A 7606-nucleotide genomic window follows, 5' to 3' on the forward strand; every position below is an offset into this window, starting at 1 on the left:
ATGGGAGAAATGCAAAACACTGGGCCTTTCCTATGTAGAGAAAGAGGAATAACTGTGCCAAGTTTCGTTGCTCTACTTTCATGGGAAGTGGGTCAGGGGCATTACTTATTGCACGCCCCTCGTGTATATATAGATTTTATTTATTTATTATAAATCTGATAGTTTTCGAATTCGTTAATAAAGCCATACTCCCTTACATTTCTGCAATTTTGGTCCCCCGTCAAAAAGATTAGACCAACTAATTCGCTCTCGTTCGTCCATTTGTTGTTCGCACTTTTTTTTCAATAACCACGCCTTGGATTTTGTGAAGTGTTGCGCAAACATTAGTCATGGTGAAAGTAAATTTTTGCCAGAACGGATTTTCCGGGATAACTTTGGTTGCCCACCCCCAGGGGCCATCATAGAGGTAAAATTGCCCCCAAATCGTTCGTCCGCTCGTTTGTTCGCAAGCAGAGAGACTCCCGTCAGCGACGAGAACAGATCTCTCTCACAGCACTCCTAACACCGCTACTCACTGGCTACTGCCTTCCGTTGCTCACCAACCCGACCATCAGCAGACGTCACCCAACCAGGCAGATTCATCTGCCATTTGTTTCTTTTCAGTTCGAGAAACAATCTCGTCTTTCTTTTGCAATAAACCCCTTTTGTTGTTATTTGTTTCAAAGGGGTGTTTTGTTGCTTTTGTGATTATTAATTAAATAATTATTAGGAGAGTAATGCACCTGCATGTCTTCCCTTAAATACAGTTGCCACATTTGGGCAGGAGCTGCTAGAAGCAGCTTAATTTGTCTTTCCAGGGTTCAAAATAGATCCTTATCTTATTGGGGGTTGCCCTTTCCTCCCCCCGCAACCTCTTTCCCACAGAAGATACGTTGCGAGCCTGTCTCTGCTTTATCGTTATTTTCATGGCAAGTGCTCGTCTGAACTTCAATCTATGCTCCCCCTCGCCAGACTTTCACGAGAAACACTCATCTAACCAAAACCACTATCAACAATTTCCCACACTCTTTATCTGTGCCTAAACGTAAATTCCATGAAAAAAGCTTCTTTCTTAGAACTGCACGCCTATGGAATTCTCTTCCGTTTGCCTGCTTTCCAGCTGACTACAATCTGATTGTCTTCAAGTCCAACCTAAACAAGTTCTTGACGTACCGTTCCTCTATGTAATCCAATTTACAAAATTCCCACTACTTATGTTTACTACGCTATAATCACATTGACTAATGTATACCCATTAACTCCTATCCTCGAGTGGCCTCCGGGCCTTGATAAGTGGTGATTCCTATTTAAAAATAAAAAACTTGAAAATCGCACAAAAATTACAATTTTTATTTACACGTAAAAATAATATTGATGCAACCGATTTTCCATAGCAACAATGATTGATTGACCGTTTCAACATTTTCCTATTTCTGTTTTGTAAATATATTTCGTCAGCGCAAAATGAGTTATTGCTTGCGAACCTGACTCCCATAAATAATATATCCCTTCAATAGCGAGACTACAGCGCAGAAAGGAGAAGGATATTTTTTGTGGTTATTTTATTTATTTTTTTATTTTTATTTTTATTTTTATTTTTTTTTTTTGGCTTACAAAAGTGACAGTTCGATCGACGAGATGAAATGATCGATATCCACGTCACTATTTATTTTTTTTTGCCTTCGATGTTCATCAGAAATGATTTACGGCTCTGTCACCGTTTGTGAGATCACTATCCCGCTATTCCATTAATCTGTTATTCTATTATTCCGTTGTAATGTTGCGTTGTAATGTCGGTGTGTATGAACCTCGTAGAGAAGATTCGAGAGATGACTAGTGAATCTATTAGCCTGTGTCGCAGGGTCTCATTGTCACCGCTCTCGAAGAAAGCCTAATCTAAGAGAAGGACGCTATTTCCACGAAGTAAATAGGAAAACTAATCACTCTGACTCCCGAAAGAATGAAACGTCCAAGGATGGAATACTGTTGCCATATCTGGGCAGGAGCTGCCAAAAACAGCCTATCATGCCTTGACAGAGTACAAAATAGACTTCGTGGTTTAGTGGGGGATGTCCTTTTCTCTACCCTGCAACCTCTCTCCCACAGAAGAGACGTTGCGAGCCTATCCTTGTTTTATCGTTATTTTCATGGCAGGTGCTCGTCTGAACTCCAATCCCTGGTCCCCCCTCGCCAATCTTTCACGAAAAACACCCATCTAGCTGAATCCACTGTTAAAAATTTCCCCCACTCTATATCTGTGCCTAAATCAAAACGCGGATTCCATGAACAAAGCTTCTTTCTTAGAACTGAACGCCTGTGGAACTCTGTTCCGTCTGCCTGCTTCCCTCCGGACTACAACTTGGATGTCTTCAAGTCCAATGTTAACAAATCTCTAATGAACCGCCCCCTTAAGTAAACACTTCATCAAATCTCCACACTAACGTAATGTACTTGCAATAACCCTTATCCCTGAGTGGCTTCCGGGCCTTGATAAGTGGTGATCACTGTGTAAAAAAAAAACAAAAAAACACTAGTATCCGTAGGTATTTAATAATTATTATAGTAAATAACTATGTCAGCCCCTTTAAGCAACTCGTTTCTTTTTGTTGGGCACTTTCAGTTGAAACAAAAATCGGTCAGTTTTCCTCTAATGCACAGATCATCATATAACGAGTAGATCACTCTGACAAACGTTAAAAAAACATTTAAAAAAATAAATGTTTAAATTTCAACATAATTTCTCGTGGTTAAAGGTAGCCGAATGAATCAGTTCCTTGCTAATGAAGCCAGAGATGGCTTCTGTTGTCTGGGTTCGAATCTATCGACTGGTGTTAATTGTCACACCCTGCACTGAAGATTCCCGTAGGTATCCAATAATTATTATAGTGATGGCTTGTGTTTCAGGGTTTGAATCTATCAACTAGTGTTAATCGTGACACCCTGCACTGATGAGTCCATAAAGGATGAAACACTAGTGTGCGTAGGTATCTAATTATTATAGTAAATAATTGTCAGCTCCATTAAGAAACTCGTTTCTTTTCGTTGAGCACTTTCAGTCGAATCAAAGTCGGTTAATTTAGCTTTTATGCACAAATCATCATATAATGATTAGATTGCTGTGACAGACGGAAAAAAAAGGGTTTAAAAATAAATATTAAAATTTCAACAATATTTCTCACGGTTAAAGGCAACCGAATGGATTACGTCTTTGCTAATGAAGTCAGAGATGGCTTCTGTTGCCGAGTTCGAGTTTACCGACTGGTATTAATCGTGACACCCTGCACCGATAATGCCCGAAAAGAACGAACCACTAGTGTCCGTAAGTATTTAATAATTATTATAGAAGATAATTGTGTAAGCCCCTTTAAGAAACTCGTTTCTTTTTGTTGAGCACTTTCAGTTGAAATAGAAGTTGATCGATTTAGCTTTTATGTAGAAATCATCATACCATGGTTAGATCACTCAGACTTACGTACAAAAGAATTTAAAAAAATAAATGTTTAAATTTCAACGATATTTCTTGCGGTTAACGGTAACCGAATGGATTAGGTATTTGCTAATGTAGCCAGAGATGGTTTATGTTACTGGGTTCAAATCTCTCGACCGGTGTTAAGCGTGACACCCTGCACTGATAATTCCCGAAAGGATGAAACACTAGTGTCTGTAGGCATTTAATAATTATTATAGTAAATAATTATGTCAATCCCTTTAAAAAAAAAAAAAAACTCTTTTCTAATTGTTGAGCACTTTCAGGTGAAATAAACGTCGGTCAATTAAGCCCTTATGCGCAGCCCATCATATAATGATTAGATCACTCTAACTGACGTTAAAAAGCATTTTAAAAATAAATGTTTCAATTTCAACAGTATTTCTCGTGGTTGACGGTAGCCGAATGGGTTAGGTCTTTGCTAGTGAAGCCAGAGATGGCTTCTGTTGCCCGGTTCGAGTCTATCGAGTGGTGTTAATCGTGTCAACCTGAACTGATGACTACTGAAGAGATGGTATTTATTTGCTCCCCCACTGAGTAAATTAGGCACAAGGCCGTTTTTAATGTGAGGTAAAAACCAGCTCCCCTAAAAGGGGTCACTCTGGTTACCAAAAATAATAATTGTCCCAGTATAGAGGGTTTCCCCTCCATTGACTGGTACAAATTATCTTAAGTGCAGTATCTGCCGGAACAGATGGTATTTATTTGCTCCCCCACAGAGCAAATTAGGCACAAGGCCGATTTTTAATGTGAGGAGTGAAGGGGGAAATGGGGACCAACTCCCCGGGGAGTAGGGGAGTTGGATAGTGACAATTGGTATGAAGGGTTGCCCCTACATTGACCAAGGTCTTATATGTGAGGTTGCCCACACATATGGTCTTTGTTTGCAGTATCTGCCGGAACAGATACTACACTTTGATCTTGGCCAAAAGGCCAAGAATCATTTGAGATGCTACTGATGAGATGGTGTTTATTTGCTCCCCCACTGAGCAAATTAGGCACAAGGCCGTTTTTAATGTGAGGTAAAAACCAGCTCCCCTAAAAGGGGTCACTCTGGTTACCAAAAATAATAATTGTCCCAGTATAGAGGGTTTCCCCTCCATTGACTGGTACAAATTATCTTAAGTGCAGTATCTGCCGGAACAGATGGTATTTATTTGCTCCCCCACTGAGCAAATTAGGCACAAGGCCGTTTTTAATGTTAGGTAAAAACCAGCTCCCCTAAAAGGGGTCACTCTGGTTACCAAAAATAATAATTGTCCCAGTATAGAGGGTTTCCCCTCCATTGGCTGGTACAAATTATCTTAAGTGCAGCATCTGAAGAACAGATACTACACTTTGATCTTGGCCAAAAGGCCAAGAATCATTTGAGATGCTACTGATGAGATTAAACACTAATGTCTGTAGATATTTAATAATTATTATAGTGAATAATTATAAATACATATAAAAGCTTTCTCCCCATAAATATATATATATATATATATATATATATATATATATATATATATATATAGGCAGAAAGCTACAAAAAAATTACTACTTAAGGAAAAAGACAACTTCAAAAACGAATATAAATATTGTTATTTATATCTTAGTACCAACCAAATGAAAAAGCTCAACACATTCACTGACGATAGTAGAGCTTACGATGGATAATAGTAAGAACAGAGCTGTAAAATAGTTTTTATTATTCGGCAGAATACACCAAAACATCGTGTGCAAGATAATCCTTAATCCGCGGAGTTTCAAAGAATGCTTATGCTTCTCATTATGGGGAAAAACTTTTAGCAAAATTATCAGATAGTCAAACTAAATATTAGCTTTTCTATATATTTGCTGGTTACTGCGTTAGAATAAAACTAAAAAATTTATGAGTTTTAATCACAAAACTTAAAAAAACATAAGAATATGGAAAACAATTAATGCTAACAGTTAATTCAGAGTTAAACATTAAGACAAAAACAACCAACCGTATGTAAAGAAAGAGCCCAGTGTAATTGAGGTAGTTGAACAACAACAGGTGCTTGCCTCAGTGGTCCAAGTTGAAAAGAAAACGTCAGAAATTGGAGTTTAAAAAATTTGAAGACACCCCAAATAATGCTTCCATTTTGTCTGTATGAAAAGTGAAAAGTCATGTATATATATATATATATATATATATATATATATATATATATATATATATATATATATATATATATATATATATATATAATTTATTTTTTATTATTTTTATTATATTTTCACCCCAAATTAGGCATACTGCGACTTTGTTGCAGGGGGCTACTATCAGGGACATGGACATCAGGGGTACTGTGTGGGGAGTTGGGCAGCAAGATGTAGGTTCACGTTGCACTAAAACTTCTGCATGTCAGTACAGTTGGGGAAGCAGGGACCCCGCAGGGAATTCCAAAGTTTAACTGTCCTGGGGAAGAAACTACTGGAGGGGGCCTCTACTGTGAAGTGGTGGGATTTAGTTGCTTGTCGGGTTTGTCGGGGGTATTTACGTCGAGGGGGCACAAGTGCTTGCAGTTCGTCGGAGCATTCACCGTTAAAGCACTTGTAGAGAAGGCAGAGGGATGCATCATTTCGTCGATGGGACCGGGGCTGAAGTTTAGATGACAGTTCAGGACCTATCAGATTGGCAACTCTCTTTTGAACCTTGTCTAGGAGCGAGAGACTAGTGGCAGATGCACCAGCCCAAATGTGACAACAATACTCCACACATGGGCGAATGGTGGCCTTATAAAAGTATAGGATACTTTCGGGCGTTAGTAGCTTTCTAGCACGGTAGAGAGAACCTACCTTCTTCGCAGCGGTCCTGGCGATACTCTCGATGTAATTGTTCAAACTCATGTTTCTTGAGAGCGTTATGCCGAGGAGTTTAACGGATGTACTTTCATATATATATATATATATATATATATATATATATATATATATATATATATATATATATAAACATTTTGATTTAGCCACAAGCAGAGTGACTCGACATTGTTCGGGACTGAATTATGGTAAGCGAATGTTTGACATTTCTTTATGTTTATAATGATCCAAATCGATGAAATAGCCCATTTTTTCAATTTATTGCCTGTTCAAATTGGGGACCGATCACAATGCACCTGAAGGAAGCTTCACATGTCTCTCACAGTGATGCAACATTCATATTAAATAAACGATTAAATCTACATACAAAAGTATATATTCGTTCGTTTATTTTTAATCGGTACAAGCCCCAACGCAATTTGTTGGGCTTTGCATTATTCCGATTTATCTCGCCTTAAAGAATCTATCTAATGCGTTTAACTTCCCCATATATATCTATAATATAAAGCTGAATGTCTGTGTGTATGTGCGCGTGTGTGTGTGTGTGTGTGTGTGTGTGTGTGTGTGTGTGTGTGTATCTGGTCACGAATAGGCTCCTATATGGTTGACTATTTTAAAAAAAACTGATTACATATAATTATAGAAGATGTATCGAGACACAGGAATGGGTATGTTTGATCTGGCAGAACGGTGGTTCATTAAAATTGTAGAGTCTGTGTTCGCGCCTGGTCCACAACGTATGGAAATAAAACATTTAAAAATTAAAAAAAAAATGTTTACAAGTGTTTTTGATATAGATATACATAAAAATACTTAAAACATACATAAGTATGTTTTAACTTAAATAGGGACGGTATAATAAAATTGTGGGGTCTGCGTCCGCACCTGGCTTCCATGGAAGGGAAATAGGCACAAAATTTAATAAAGACTTTTCATATCTTTCTGCGTAAGTATACTTTGATAATTATGTTTCAGTTTGAAGAAATATGGTATAATAAAATTATGGGGTGTTCGTTCCACCTGGCCTCCATGGAATGGAAATAGGCACAAACTTTAATAAAGACTTTTTATATCTGTCTGCGTAAGTATACTTTGATAATTATGTTTCAGTTTGAATAAATATGTTATAATAAAATTATAGGCTGTTCGTTCGCACCTGACTTCCATAGAATGGAAATATGTCACAAAGTTTAACACAGTTTTTTAATATAGATCCACAGAATATTGTGATAAGTGTTTCAGTGTGAACAGGTATGGTATAATAAATTATATGGTTTATCTATTTCATTTTTACTTTCATCATATTTT

General features: G+C 37.5%; 2 pseudogenes; both read right to left on the reverse strand.

The window, feature by feature from the left end:
* Window positions 1-4286: 4286 nt before the first annotated feature.
* On the reverse strand, window positions 4287-4411 carry LOC145268955 (U2 spliceosomal RNA; annotated as a pseudogene).
* Window positions 4412-4691: 280 nt separating this feature from the next.
* Window positions 4692-4834, reverse strand: LOC145268903 (U2 spliceosomal RNA; annotated as a pseudogene).
* Between the last annotated feature and the right edge of the window lie 2772 nt (window positions 4835-7606).

This window comes from Euprymna scolopes, chromosome 44 (genome assembly GCF_053919585.1).
Source record: "Euprymna scolopes isolate OS-2025 chromosome 44, ASM5391958v1, whole genome shotgun sequence".
NCBI lineage: Eukaryota > Metazoa > Mollusca > Cephalopoda > Sepiida > Sepiolidae > Euprymna > Euprymna scolopes.